Raw genomic sequence first — 16,722 nt, 5'->3', positions numbered from 1 at the left:
TAAAATCACTCATCCCTTAATATCGACCCAGTCATAATCATCTTTCCATGCTGTAGAGACACGAGATATACAAATAAATCTTCTGTCCTGTGGACTTAGCACTGCATAACCCTTGCACTGCCTTACATAAGGCCTGTATCATGCGGCGTAGTTGTGAATAATGCTGATTTAGCCAAACATGGGGTATTTTTACGTAAGGCTTTTAGTCATGCATACAGTAGCTGTTATTTACTGTATTGGCTCATTACCTAATGGAGCTGCAGCAGAGGAGAGGATGGATGAGGACACAAGGAAACAGAAGGGGTTAGTGCAAGTATTTGCAATGAGGAAATGCAGGGAATATGTACATGAGCAGAAGACAGAGAGGGATTAGAAGAGAAAGAGAGAAGAAAAAGGAGGAAGAGAGAAGATAAATGCTCCTAGACATTTCTTGGCATAAATTAATTACATTAAGTGTTTGCTAGAGCCACAAACAGCAGCTCATTATATCGGAGTTCAGACTTATTTAGGTCGGCACAGGTAAGGCAAAGGTGCAACGTCACAATGAGGAAACCTATTGGCCAATTTGTAAAAACTGTGTCAGTCAAGAGATGTTTTTAAAATGACAGGGCAACAATCTTTCTTCAAACGGTGTATGGAATACTTTGAAATGCATCACTCAAGTGCAGAAAACTATTATTTTAGAACCACAGTCTCCATGTTTCTCACAATGAACACATATTTGTGGAAACTAACGTTAGACCGTTAACATACTATTTTGCCTATTGCGCAAGTAACCCAAAGTGACACCGACAACACTTCTTGAATAGACCATTGCCTAAATTCAAGGTTTTTTATCAAATCAATTTTGGTTTGCCAGTAAATGTACTGTTTTGTTTCTTAACAGTTGATGAAAGAGTTTCAACACACTCATCAACCAACCAGTTTTCTGACGCTTACTTGGATCCAGGTCACAACTGGGGCAGACTAAGCAAGACTAAGCAACCACATGTCTGTCTCCCCTGCCATGTCCTCCAGCTTCCCACAAGGACCTTGGTATGCTCTTAAACCATGTGGGATTTAATTGCCCCAGTTTGCTCCAAACACATCCTAAACAGACTGCCCAGAATACCTCTAACAGAGATACATTTAGAGGGCTTTCTGCTTTAATGCCTGAACAAACCTAACTTTCTCCATCAAACACAAAATATTACCAGTCTTGTTCCAAGCGCTGTAATTCCAGGCTCCTCGCCCAGAAAAGGAAATTTAAGCAAGTTGAATCAGTTGGCCTCTTTATATTAGGTGTACCTACTGCCTTTTGATGCCACACTTTATCTTACCATGACTTATAAGTAAGACCCAGAGATACTTGATATTCTTCACGAGGGACCTCAACATACAGGAGTCCATCACTGACAAATATCACAGAAGCAATGCTTACATCCCCAATAGGACACTCCCCACTACCCGGCTGCACTTAGAGGTTAATTTCATAAACAGCTGAATTGGTACCAAGGCACAACTTCTCAATCCCAATGACCATAGTGAGTGGATACATATGGATTATGCTCTAACTCTGGTCATATAAGTACACAGCAAATTCACATTTTTGGAATCAACTCTCCGAGATCAAATCAACTCGATTTGCTTGTACATGTGAGACCACAGATACAGTCTCAAGCAGAGTGAAAGTAACTCTTTTCTAGGAGTTGATCTTTTAATACTTTTCAGGAGTTGAACCTGAACACTTTGGGAGTTAAAACTCGACTCCCATGCAGAGTAAAATTGTATTTTAACCTTGAGTTGTTTGAATGTGAACTCTTTCACAATGTTAACAGTCAACAGTTAAAAGCATGTATTATTTGACATTCATGGAGTTAAAATTTCATCCCACTAAAAAGGTTTTAGGTAAGGCTGATTACAAGATAACCACATATTCCTCACAAATTCATAGTTAACAATTATATGCAGTGTGATTATATGCAGTGTGCAGCAATTAATGCTGCATGAAAACTTTGTGTAACCAGTTAAAAACTAACAGAAGTATTACTTTGACTGTGATTGGTGTATATCTTACGTTCCTACCTTGTATACTTATGGTTTTGAATGATGGCCCCATTTTATTTATCATTGTCTTCATTGAAATATTAATAAACAGCATGTTTTAACAAAACTAAATGTAATTTCTGCCCGTCACTTAGATTTAATTTGGTTGCTTTATTCTCAAAAGTTACGAAGAAATAACTAAGGCATGCTGGGAAATGCTAATACGGTAACAAAGCTGCCAAGTAAACACCGGGAGTAGTGTTGAATCATGCTCCTCAACACTCAGCGAATGAACACCAAAATATTACCCCACCAAAGAGTATCCCTGAACACAAGCTGGAGTCTAACTTGGAAAAGAAACTCCCAAAATCCAACTTTATGTTTAACTCCAGGATATTCCCCTCCAGAAATTTGCTGTGTAGATTTCTTGCATCCCCACTCCCATATTCCAACAAACTCCCCTAACCAAAAATCCCTGGGATACAAGATCACAACCCTTCTCCAAGTCCACAGAGCATATGATGTGGTCAAACGCCCATAAACCCTTAGCAAGTCTGACGCCGTATAGAAACAAAAGAAAATATTAAGTTTATTAGCCAGGTGTTCACTACCTAAGTTGATCACGTTTGCATGCTAACATTTGCTAAACACAAAATACAGCTGAGGCTGGTGGGAAGTTTTGCAAGTATTTGGTTAACAATTAAAGATTTGGACAACTTACATTTTTGACCTGATGATGGTGCTAAAAGAAGACTCCAAAAATTGAACAATGCATTGATGTACTCATGGTGGGACAGTTTAAAAAAAACAATCAAAAATTATGTAGCACATATCTTTATATCCTGCACATCCTTTTTATTTGTCTAATCTTGGTGCCTACGTTACCAAAAATGTAATAGAATATATCAAATAATCCATCCCAAGGGGGACATTACTGTCTGTGCCAAATTTCATGCCAATCCATCCAATACTGTAGCTGTTAATACCCCTCACTCCAACATACAAAACCTCAAAGCAGTGCTAGAGGAAAAGACAGGGAATCCCTTGGGGTTCATCCTCTCGGCACAATGAATACCTGTACAAGATTTCAAGTCAGTGTATCCAGTGGTTAATGATGTGTTTCTGTCTGAACTAAAGCGGTGGATGGACCAACTCGGCACCATTGCAGCCCCGTGGAAACACACTGCTGGCATGGCTACAAATTAATTTGTATGTGTGTTCTGTGTTCCCCTTTATTGGGACGTAGGGAAATTTGCATTATATGGCTGTCAAATGACTCCAAAAGGGCTCAAAATCATACAAGGTCACAACATGCGAGAATTCTGCAAACACGGAGACTTGTCAGCATTTTAAGACACTCGTTGAACGCCATGTAAGAAAATTGTCACACTTTCAAAATGTAATACAGACAGCCTACTTTTATAGTCCCTTGTTTTATGTGATTTACCACCCCGTCAAAAATTAGGCTACCTGACGGGGAGAATATTTGACACATCAGCCTAAAGCCAGGGGATAAAACGAAACAGAGACATGGAGGCACTACAAAGGGAACAGAGATGTGTAATGAAAGAATAATGAAGAGAACAGATTAGAAGTGGAAGAGGAGGGGAGAACTTTAATTCCAAAGTCAGAGGATGGGTAACATATCGCCCCAGGGAATAATAGCAAAGTGTTGGCAGAGAGAAAAAAAAAAGGGGGGGGGGGGGAGATAAAAAGTGAAGGTAGCCGTAATCTTGTATTAATTATTGTCCCAACATCACAGGGAAGAATGAATGATGTGCTGAAGCTCCATCCTTCTCTCCATGATTCTTTGATCTATCCCTTTGTTTCACTCTTACTCTCTCTCTCTAGATGTGCCCTCTATCTCTGTCCACACTAATCTTTCAATATATCTCCTTTCCACTTCCCTCCTCTTGGCCTCCTTCTTTTTGGCTGGGTTACAGATGATCACATAGCTATTTTCCAAGCATTGATACATGGTAAAGTGGGAGTCAGAGTGCAGAATTTGCACAGTGATTAAGCTATTCTCTGGGAATTGAGCGTTACTGTTAAATTTCCATATCACTTTGATTGGATGCCAACTGACTCTGATGATCAATAGACCCAAACACAGTCACTAAGATGAACTAATCATCATGATTCAGCAAAACTTCTTTTCTGTTTTCTGTCCTAATGGTTCACCTGACTTCGATGTAATAAATTTAATAGGTTCAATTTCACTTAATGGGCCCAATGACAGTACTTTGGTACAAAAGTCTCCCGGCGGTATATTTACAGCGTTGGTTATAACAAGATCAAATAAGCTTCAGCATTTCGTTTGTGTGCCCGGAAGAGTGTCACTGGTATGACTCCTCTTAATGAGGGTTTGTGTCTATCAAAGTGGATTCAGTCTGACTGGTCATGAGGCACAATACCAGCCTCTCTGACAGTAACTGTGGGAGGGAAATCTGTACAGGAAATGGTGCTGAACAATATGGCAGTCACATACCCGCCTCTGTGCGTATAGAGCAGGTCACTGCATCACAAAGGTCATCTCTGTGGTCAACTGCTGGCAGCACCGTTTACAAGAACTGGAACAAGTCATTCATGCACTTATGTTGTCATGGTTTTTATCCCATTACATAATATACTGTACAATTTCTACAGTATTCTGCAATTCAGTTTTAATTTGTAAGTTTTGGATTATAGGCTTTCTACAGCATCAGCAGAGAGGCTGGACCATGGCGGTAATGTAATCTACAGTCAAATCTTAGAGCTACTTCATATACAGCAAATAATAAAAATGCTCTTAGAACACAATATGACAACAGTCACGGTGATTAAACTGGGAAATAGGGAACGTTTCTGATTCACCTTTATTTGCACAACATTCAAATAAAACATATGTAGTCTAATATTGCATACAAAATGGTCTGATCGCGTCGATAAATCTGTATATTCCCAAGCCTCAACAAATGTAATTTTCAGCACAGCGCAAATAATGCATTCTATAATTGTATTTGTTTTAGATTTGTTCAGTATTATATGTCCTGTATACAAAGCCCTCAAGTAAACAGCTATAATCCACTAAAAGTCACTTTTATTTGGCTATTCTTCAAGACCAACCCAGTGTTCATATTTTATTCATACAAATCAGTTTTTTAACGTCAATAAATAAATAAATTTTTCGGGCGCATTATTCACAGCAGTGAATGCATATGTTTTGAAAATTTTGTGTCAAAGTTGTATGTTAATTGGTTGTAGTTTTTTTTGTTGTTGTTTGTTTTTTCTCCACCATGCTATAACTGATTTATGTTCACCTCTGCAGTTGGTTAAAGGCTCATGTCACTATTCAATTCAATTCAATTTGATTTATATAGCGCCAGATCACAACACAGGTTATTTCATGGCACTCAACACATTAAAGTCCTTACAACAGAACTTTACAGCATTATACAGAGAAACCCAACAATGCAATAATTCCCACATAAGCGAGGAGGGAAAAAAACTCTTTTAGGGAGATAAACCTCCAACAGAGGGAAGGAAAACTATTATACTACTGCTGCTATATAAACACTATTAATGGATGAACTATACTGCCACAATACATTATAAATCAAGGTTATAATGCTGTAATGTTCAGCCTAAGCAAACAGTTAATTATAAATGCAAATACTAACTCTATGCTTTCAGAGACTACCAAACCAGTTTACTGTAAACTCATTTGTAGAGAAGATATTGTCTTTAAATGAATTCAAAAGAAAAAATTGTTTATCTGCAATGAAACCATTATTAAGATACAAACACATAGTTTTAAACTTGATTTTAAATCAAATAATAATCACGATACGACATAAATCTACAAATAGAGGCTTATCTACTTTCAACAATTAAGTCAGGCAGGGAACAGGTTGTCTTGTTGAAAGAGCTTTTAAAGTAAGGCTGTATATGACTTTTCCACAAAACCATGAATAATATATATTTTTATGCTTTTCATGCAGCCTACTCTTTTATACTCTTGAACCGCAGTTGGCTTTTCTTCAGACGTCTTTTTCTGCAAAGCATGTAAATGTAGCTTTCAGAGGAAAATTAATTAGGAATCAGCGCTTTGCCTTCAAAGTCTCTGCACTGCACTTTATGTTGCTTACAAACACACCCTCACAATCCTCCATGCCTGCTGGGCTACGTGGACTTTATCGTGCCTACACCAACTCAATGTTGGCGGTCTCTGCATTCAAACCCTCAGGCATTGAATATGAATACATAAACCATTTTGTAGAATATTAATCACCCTTTTCCACTGAATGAATTGCAGGCAACTGCAATTTCTCTGTGTCCTCCCCGGGGTTACAATAGAAATATGAAAGTGTTACCACCTCTGTCAAATTTAAATGGTGTATTTATGTACGAGCACATTTTTTATTTGCATGTTTAGGCCGCCCTGGTGGGTTTGCTTGCTGATGTGACCCAAAGCAATGTTATCCTGTAATTTAAAAGCCCCTTTGCAGGGTACATTCTCCAATAAACACACAAGTGCTTATGTAAGTAACTGGTGTAAGATGTTGCATATTTTTGACCTAACAAGAACACAATGAGGTTTTTCCATCCAAGAGTGGACTTTAAGCTGTAGAAAACATTTGCCCTCAGAGAAGTGGAAACGATTAGAAATTGGAAATGATTATGAATAACATGAAGTAAAATAATCCAGAGATAAAATAAATGATACATATTTTCCCTACCATATTCGAATTAAAACAACATGATGCAATTATTTTACATTAAAATAACAGTCTAATATCATTTGAATCGTACACTAACTTGTAAAGGGGAGAATGACATATTTTGTCACTCCCACTCCACACCCAATACGCTTGTTCTTGCATCATGTAACTTTAATAAATTGGTACAATCTCCAATGAAAAGCGAAAAAGTTAATGCCACTACGCCACACACTACCAACTATTGGTCAACAGTGAGTTACAAGAAGAAGCTAGTTTGGTATTCTCAGAAAAAAGGAATTTTGGCAGAGGTGAATACACCAAAGAGGACATCCATAGAGGAAACTAGAATAGAAAAAGAGTGACTGAAGCTAGAAGCAAGAAGAGAGTAATTGGTTGGATTGATTCCGAGTCGATTGGGGAGAGCTTCACAAACTAAATGGCAAAGATAGTTGCCATGGTGGCTTTCTTGCTGAATGAGTACCAAGTAATATGAGCTGGATTGTTGTAACTTTTGTTGTTGCACTTGCTCGTTGTTTGACTGTTTGCAAAACTGTTGACTCGCTAGTTTTTGATTCTAAGCCAAGTCAGCTCATTTTAACTGAGGTCTAGCCACACCCTACACCTCTCAGGGTGATACTAAGCAACTTAGCTATGTTGGCTAGCGAGCCACCCAAGTTTCCATCACTTAGTGTCTGGAAAGTCCAAGTTTTGTAGGGTTAATTTAGTTGAGCAGCTGTTGTTTGTTGGATAGTATCTCTTATATTCTTATATGACAGCACAATTGGTGGATTGCATTGTCATTATGATGTAATGTCATTTTGTCTTGTAGCCACAGAGGCCGCTGTTTCTGTTGCTCAGAAAAAGTTGAATAATGTACAGAGCTTAAAAATATTTATTCTGAAATTTGGAAATTCGTTTAACTACGGTCGTCACATTTGTATTTGTGGCTTAGCTTTAGGTATGGGGAAGCTTTTTAAGAACTCGTGTTTACACTTTCACAAGCAAGTCAACAGCTCCTGATCTGAGGGTCTAAGATAAAAGATAAACCATATTTTTCTCAATGCCTCTGTCATTCTGCCTGATCTCTTTTCCGTCTTTGTGAGCATGCGTGTCTGCTGTAGTCCAACGTGTGGACCCATCTGTGTGTGTCCAATGAAGCCTAAACCATTACATCTCTACTGATGTGGCCCCCCACGACAGGAGCCAAGAGCAGGCCGTCCCCCTGAGACACACAGTACCAGACGTTCCCATTCTCACAAATGCGCGCGCACACACACAAATAATCACCAATCTGACTGATCCACTGACCAATATACTAATCTTCAAACATCTTTCACTCTTTTTGTCACACTCCAGCCTCTTCTCCCTCACTCATCTCTCTGTCCAGCTTATCTGGACCCCCTCATCCTTCTCTCATCAGATCGACTGCCCTCCCTCCCTGTCTCTTCCCCTTTGAAACTACTTCTCTCCCCCTCTCCTGTCCATAATGGGGAGTAATTATGGCATTACTGCCACAATGAATGTGCAGTGTGGGCTGAGGAACCGTGACACACGCTCATGCACCATGGCCAAGTGTTGCCATCAATACAAACTTCTGTGACTCCACAGGAGGGCATTAGGAGGGGAGAGAGGTGGAGGATGAGGAAGGATGGAGGTTAGAGGGGACAAAAAAAAAAAAAAAAAAAGGGCAATGGAGAGTCAATTACTGCAAAAGGAGAAGGCACAGGAAAGGTGAAGAAAAAAAAAAGACTGGGCGTGGGTTTGTTAGCTGCTGCGGAATAGAGAGAGTGAGTACAGCCAAGATCAAAGTGATTGAGTGAAGAGAAACAGTGTGAGGGACTGATGTGATTCGGACTGCAGCAAATCGACTTGGGGCAGGAGATAGAGAAAGTGGAAAAGAAGGAGGGGGAAGGCCGAAAGGGAAGGTTTCTGTGAATAAAAGCAACGGTGAGCGATTGCAAGCCGGTGGGCCCTCACTGACTGACCGTGCAGTTTGTCTAGCTCGGCTGGCTGGGCTGGGCTGGGCAGACTGTTTGACATGACGAGATTTAATGCAACTCTGTAGTGGGCTGCCAATGGGAATAAGACTAGTAGCAAGGTTGTATATCACACTGCTGTGACAGAGCGAGAGGAGCCAGCCACGTTTGTGGGGGTAACTTTCCATTGCAATCGTTTCTAGCTGAATTGTGTGCACAGAGGGAGCATGAGCTTTTTGTTTTGGGATTTTTAAGAGCATTTTTGTTAAAAAAAATAAATTAATTAATTTTAAAAAAAGATACAAGAAGTGGACGGGGACCACGGCATTAAATATTAAATCATCAAATTAAGTGGTCAACACATTTTCTCACACCTCATTGCCTTCTGATGAGTAAATGACTTCTGCTGCTGAGGCTGCCTGTACAAATCAATATTTGTTATTGTAATCAATTGGCAGCAGATGGTTTTTGCCATAAATGGGATCCGACTGAAATTCGAGCGGCCGGCTGTACAGCACTTGAGTAGAGTGCATTAGGGGCCCTGTGCCGCAACAATGACATCAATTAGTGTGTATATTCGTAACATGTTTGTATCTAATGGTTGCTGCTGCAATATCAGATGACTGCCCAAAGTCTTCTGTGTTCCGTCAGCCCAAAACAATCCACCGTATTCATGAGTCATGTTGGACTTCTACCAGCCAAACACAATTCTGATGTCACCAACATGGGCCTGGCTCATGCTTCGTGATGACCTCGTGATCGTTTGTCATCGCTGTCAGGATCAGAAGGAGGGTGACGCAGCACTCGTCTGTGGGTGGAGATGAACAGAAATGGTCCTGGATCATAATGCGGCATTAAGTCTGTGGTCACAAGGCACATGATCAGGAAGCATATGAAACTGTATCGTGGTGTTTGGTGCATTGATTTGGGGACAGTGAGTAAATCAGCTTTGTGTAATTCTGTATTGCATCGATTATTCAAAAGAAATCGAGGGTAGAGAACGCGGGAATTATTTTTATGTTTCTGTTTTTAGACTAAGATGAATTACAAGCAGATTTTCAGTCCACTTGAAGTCACACTGAAATATTCTTCGTGATAAAAACAGAATGACAAAGAGGGCCAGGGCAAATATGTTCTTCATATTCATGGTTTTAAGAAATATTTCTTTGCCGATGTGTTAATTTTACCTAAAAATGTTGACACTAAAATTGTAAAAGACACAATCTGCATCACTCTTATCAACATGTAACAACCGACTTTTGCTACCCTGTTATGATTTTAACTATTTTTTTATTTTTGTGATCGTGCCATGAACTCGATTGATGGACTGCATTTTTTTTTCTTCATGTTTGTTCTTGTTTGGAAGGTTTTGTGACCCGCAGAGACATTTCATCTTCGGCTGTGCACTTCTGTACGGTTGAATGAATGAAGTTGAACTGAATAATTTTTTCATCCGTCAGGAACTGTTGCTTTACTTCATCTTCATCAATCTTTCAGTGTTTTAGCTCTAACGTCCCTCTCTCTCTCTCTCTCTCCCTCCCTTCCTCCCCCTCTTCTGCCCATCTCTAGTCTTAAGGTACATTCTAGAAAAAGTCAACTCTTGCTCATCTGCATGCAGAGCGCCTTGGTTCCAGCTGTGAACAGAGGATTGAAATGGAAATGGGAAGAGGAGAAAGAGCAGATTACGCTCCTCAAATGCATGTACTACCTCCTGGCTGGCCCACCAGCTGAGAAGAGAGATAGAAAAGGAACATGGGTGGGTGGGTGGGTGGATGATTGGGGGTTAAGGAGGGAAATGTAGGAAGCAGAGTTAGACAACAACAAAGTAAAGAGAGTGAACGGAAATGTGGGGAGAATTAAGGAAAGATGTAAAAGACTGCAGATGGCAGACTTAAAATTGTGTAAAACTAGATCAGTATCTTAAAGACATCAGGTTTTCACACACACACACACACACACACACACACACACACACACACACACACACACACACACACACACACACACACACACACACACACACACACACACACACACACACACACACACCAGCAGACAGACTTGGACTGAAAGGCATGATTAAATGAGTGTATGTGTATGTAACATTATGCTGTACTACACAAAGCGGATACATCTCATAAATGATAACAATGTGAAAGTTTGGTCTGAATGATATCAGACAAAGTAAAGGATCCTGGCTGCATTGTATCGTTACTGAGAAATAGCAATGAAGGAAAAACGGTGTGGAGTTTCATTTACCAGCTCAAAAAGTATTAAGATGTGACTGGAAGTATGTTTTTAAAAAAGCTCTAGATTTTGCTGAAACTGATTTTACTGAAAAGATGAGGATTACAATTTTTTATTTTATTTTTTTAAATCACAGGATTTATCTACTTGACGTTACAATTAAAATATTGAAATGAACTTTAGTTTCAATATACCGTTTCCAAATGTCAGGGGGCCTGCCAGTTTGATACATTGCTATTCATGAGATTCCTGTGTCCTGGTGCTTCAGCAGAGTGGTGTGTATTGACCTCAGCTGGAACAGCCAGATGGGAAAAAGGAAGAGCAACAGAATGAGAAGAAAACACTGTATAATGGAGAGTGAAAAAATGAAATAATGAGAGGAGAAAATGAGACAGAGAAATCCAAGGAAAACAATTTCTCTATCAGGACCCAGAGAGGCGTGACGACCCTGTGCTTTGCTGACTCCTCATTTCGAGCAGGCCCAGAGGCTATAGTGCACAAATGTTAGCCGAATGTTGTACCAAACCTCTGCCACAGCAGGATCCGACTGTCAAATGAAATGCTCTTTAAGACAGGTAACCGCGGTGTGACTGGATTTCTATGATTGTTGTCAGCCATCAAAATGCAACTTCTGGTGTCAGCGTTTCTCTCACCCTGACATCACGAGTCCAACAGGTTCCAAATCTCAACTGACAAATCAGCAGTGGTTAAAGACTTCATCCAGAGGTATTATGTGAATTTGGAAAATAATTCCTTTTTGTGTAAACGTGCAGAAATATGCAATCTGCATTTGCAACTATTTCGAAAAGAGTCAATGTTGTGCAGAGCCATGGAGTTCCTCAGGAGATGTGCGGCTAGAGAGTTAACGAGAAGAGGAAGCTTTGAAAGCGGCCCAGAACTTAATCTGATTTCCACTAACACAAGCTCATCTTTGTGACACACTGATTTAACACGCATACATCAGCAATGCCCAGTGTTTTCACTCACTTTTCCACTCTGATACACACATGCACAAGGAAGAAAGCAGCATATTGACAGCATTTTTTTTTTTTATATATATATATATATAATATTTGTGTGTGTGAGAAAAAAAATAAATAAATAAAATAAAAAAAATAAAAAAAATCCGAAGACAAAAACATGCAGGCAGTAAGGAAAGAAATCTGATAAAAGAAAAGAATTCCATACAGATGATGAAGCACGAGAAAGTGATAGAAATGGTACAGTAGGCCAGGGGTGTTTAATGGAAAACAAGGATATAAAAGAGGAGAAACAGACTGGAGAAGAAGTAACACAGGGAGGAGAAAGAAAATAAGGGCATTTTGGAATTTGTCCAGGGGGAGAGGAGATCACATTGAGCCGAGGAGGTCACTGTGTGAAAGAGGCACAGAGACCACGCAGAAGCCTGAAATTAGTTCCCTCACCTCCGCAACCCTGCCGGCGCAACAGACGCACTTGTACACTCACTTGTACACCCATTCACACAGAACACCTGGTTTGGGTGTCAAGAATGATGACAGTGTAGCAAATGTGTACGCGTACAGTAACTACAAACCAATCTGTTGCAACTTGGTGGTGCACTGCTGAATCTCTGCAGCTCTACAACTCCATCTAGTTCTCTTCCCTAAGTTCAATTGAGGGACATGTTAGGAAGTCACAAGATAATCACACTGAAGTCGACACAGGCTGCATAGTCTGAGTCATAGGTTTTCTATTTGGATTGTGAAATGTGGAATACAAAATGTGTGGGGGGGAAAAAAAAAATTAGTTGGGTGCAACTTACTTTGGGTTTTAAATCATATAAAGTAATTTTGGTGATCAGACGAAATTCTTGGCAGTGGTGGAAGAGTGATTTTCTTTACTTTCTCTGAAATACAATAGGGTAAAGAGTACCTCAAAATTGTATTAAAATACTTCAGTGGAGTAAAAGTATTTTCCATCATTGACTGTTGGTTTGTTTATAACCTATCTGATCGGACTAATGATGTTTCCTGCCCCACGTCTCTAGCTATGTTGCCATATTCTAGATCTCAGTATTTACTTTGGTGAGTGCATTATAACAAAAAAGAAATTGTGGCAATTTCTTTTTTATGAAGGCCTATGCAGTACTAAAACTACACAATCCTTTGAAACCCTTTCAAGCAGCAGCATTGTCACTTACACTAATCAATCACAGCTTCTTATTATTTACATATAGATAAAATCGTCCTGTGACTCGTCAACCATACACTCATCCTCTATGACTGAAAAATTCACAACCTTTTGAGACAGTTAATTACAATTGGGGAAAAACTAAGTTTTGCTTCCTTTCCATAAACAGCTGTTAATGCAATCATAAAATCCATTTCCCTCAAATTGACAAGATTTGCCTGCATACTTGGATTCAATTAAAATATCTTCAAGCAAACCTCTCTCAAGATTTCGCTAAAAATAAGAAAACATTCCATGTTTGATTTAATCTAAAAGAGGTGGACAGCAAGGACAAGACCTTTTAAGTAGAGCCAAGGCATAGCACAATGGCAAACCCAGAGGATGAGGGCTTTCAGCCCTGATAAGGAATGGTATAACTGAGGGAAGGGGTGTAATAGGGTAGTAATGGTACTAAAGGAGAAAGGAGAACACAGGCACACAACAGGAAACTTGCTCTAAGAGCAATGGCAGCTGTGACCACATCTGACCGTTTTGATTTCTTTTAGTATTTAAATATTTTATTATCTTGGAATATTTTACCACAGACGTTCACCTGAAGAGAACCACAACACTTTTCCAGTCAAGTCTTCATGTTTACAGTAAACCCAGCGTAACATGAAATTCAGCAAAAGGCCATCGAGTACAAGGTACCCTCAACCATCTTCTCATGCACTAAATCTTAAAAAACATTTCTAGTGTACCGCAGCAAAGAGTCCTGTGTCCTGGCTGTGGGTGAGAAAGCTGGGCTTTTAGATAGTGGGTCTGGAAAGCTAGCTGAAGCGGCTCTGTTGGTTGAGTTCTTACATGGTTTGGTCACTTTCTGACACCTCTGCTTGGCATTTCTTTGGGGATTTTCCCTCCCTCCTACAGGTACATAAAGATAGTGAGAGCGATAGAGAAATGATGAAGCACAGAGCTCCAATCTCTCTCTCACACACACACACACACACACGTCCTCCTATCTCACTCCGTCACTGTGTCAACCATCTCCACAGCCGTTCGGTGTCACACTGGTGTCTAGCTGTCTCCCTGTCACTCTTTTGTTCTGTGCTGAAGAAAGCGCAGGGCCGCAGCATCAAAGTATGAATGACTTGAAAGCTCCGATCTGAATGTGCACACACACGAGCATGGGCATAGCTTAGAAATGATATGACCTGCACACACGCACACGCACACACACACACACACACAGAGAGAGAGAGAGGACACACTGTGCAATTCAGTTCGGCTGGCTTTGTAGACAGCATCTGTTCTGCGTCCCGTCATCCTCCCTCTGCACCCCACCCTCTGTGACAGGTGGAGGGGATTGAGACCCACAAGCAGGCACACACTAAAGTAACTGACGCATGGTTAGTGTTTTGCCTGCACACACACACACACACACACACACACACACACACACACACACACACACACACACACACACACACACACACACACACATATGTGTACACACCTGCTGTGGGGCAGTACTACAGTGCCCTGTGGTGCCAGGCTGGCTGAGCGGCACGTTGCATGTTTACACCACCTGCTCTCAGGCCAAACACAGGATGAGGGATTAGAGCTGACAGCAGCAACACACACATACAGTAGACAGATGTACATAAAACTATGAAGGAGGGCAACAAGGGCACATTTCTTTCTTACACACTCGTACATCTATCAGCTGCTCACACCCACCGGGACGGATAAGTGTGTGGAGCGGTCTTCTCGCTCAGACTTGTGATGCGGAGCAGGGCAGCTCGGCTCTCTTCTAAAACAAAACGGACCTTTTGGCCTCAGACTAATTTCTGTAAACAATCCTGCAGGCGAGGGCTGACCCGCACCGCACAGCATCAACAACCTCTACAGGAGATCTGCGATACTTTAACCACTGGCTGTTGGAATAAGATTCACAAACAACGATACGACTTGAAATCATAAATATCTATCACAGAACCAACTGACAAGCATTGAATCAGATCTCACAGCTAAGAACCATCAGCACAAAAAGAAGAAAGATTCGAACACTAAACTGAATGAGATTGTGATTCTGATAAGAAAGCAACATAGTTTCTGAGAAAAGCATTGTGTGGTGCAACAGAAAGGGCTGATGATGTTATCTCGACTAAGCCAGCAGCATCTGGGTCAACCCTCCCCAAGAAAACTCACTCGACTCAATATGCCAGGGAATGCTGGGAAACTTTCTGGGGGATGTCTTGTCTTGTGAGGAAAACATGCCACAGGGCATGAAACCGTAGGTTGACAATGTGTGTGTGTGTGTGTGTGTGTGTGTGTGTGTGTGTGTGTGTGTGTGTGTGTGGAACTCTCCTGATAGTGGTTTCTATTTTGGAGACTTGTGCAGCAGACATTTCTTAGTTATCGGCTGTTTCCAGCCCCGAGGAGGTGAGGCTGGTCTGCATCCATTCTCAGTGTGATCAAGCTGAGCTGCCAAAGGATTGGGAGATTGAGTAGGCGCACGCACACACACACACGCACGCGCGCACAACAAACCACTTGAATGTGCATTTGTTTAAGTGGTAATTGTTCCACAGCAGTAATTGCTATAATGAAGCCTGCTGATAATTACGCTGCTCAAACCACGGCACAAACAAATTGACTGACTGGAGCTGAAATAGCCTGGAAAACAAGGCACGTTATCACCGAATAAGGATTCACACACGTATGAACAAGCGTACACACACACACACACACACACAGTCCAGCAGCAGCAAGTGAACAAACATTGCAGACCTCCTCTGGTGGAGTCCACACATTTCTCTCCACCACTCAAGGACACGGTGATCCTTCTCTCGCTACCAAATTACAGTGTAGAAGAAAAAGCCGGATCATGAAGAGGAGGCGACAGGGAGAGAGAGGGATTGGCCAGGGGATGGGAGCCATGATGGGTTCAGGTGTTCAGGAACAGCTGGTCTTCAAATGAAAACAAAAGGGAGGGGGTGGACCGAGGAACCGGGAGATGGAGGGGATGAGAGAGAGAGAGAGAATGGAGAATAGGAGCATAAAAAGACCAGAGATGAATATTTCCTGAGAGACATGCAGAATAATAAATGAAGACTGTTTATTATGATTGACGTTATAAAAAGACGTGACAGCCGCTCATTCAGTTAGACGAGCCAGCGCATGATGTGCGCTGCACTGTGTGTACTATACACACACACACACACACACACACAGATACAGTGGATGACAGACTGGCAAACACAGCAGGCACACTGTCCACAGATCGACAACACGATATCTCTCAAACACAGGATCAAGTATAAACTCCCTCGCACGCGCGGGTAGCGCAGCAGGCTGTGTGCAAGGGCGCAGCTCTGTCAGCAAACACTGCCTTCTGGTTGTTGTTCATCAAATCTGGACATGAAGGGAGTTAACAACATAAAAGCAATCTGCATTATCTCAAAGGGGACATAGATAAATGTAAACTGCATCACTAGCACCGCCCCCCCCCCCTTCCCTCCTCTTCCCTCTCCTCCCCATTCGGTTGCGCTTGTAGTTTTTGTTGCCTCAAACCGAGCTGAGGAATGAAATGAGATTTTTTTTTTAAATTTAAAAAAAATGAGAATGAAAATAGAGATTGG

Source organism: Brachyistius frenatus, unplaced genomic scaffold, assembly GCF_029030835.1.
Source record: "Brachyistius frenatus isolate BFR_SWC_R1_liver_20210118 unplaced genomic scaffold, ASM2903083v1 Contig_48, whole genome shotgun sequence".
NCBI classification, from domain to species: domain Eukaryota; kingdom Metazoa; phylum Chordata; class Actinopteri; family Embiotocidae; genus Brachyistius; species Brachyistius frenatus.
Note: the sequence above shows the minus strand (reverse complement) of the source record.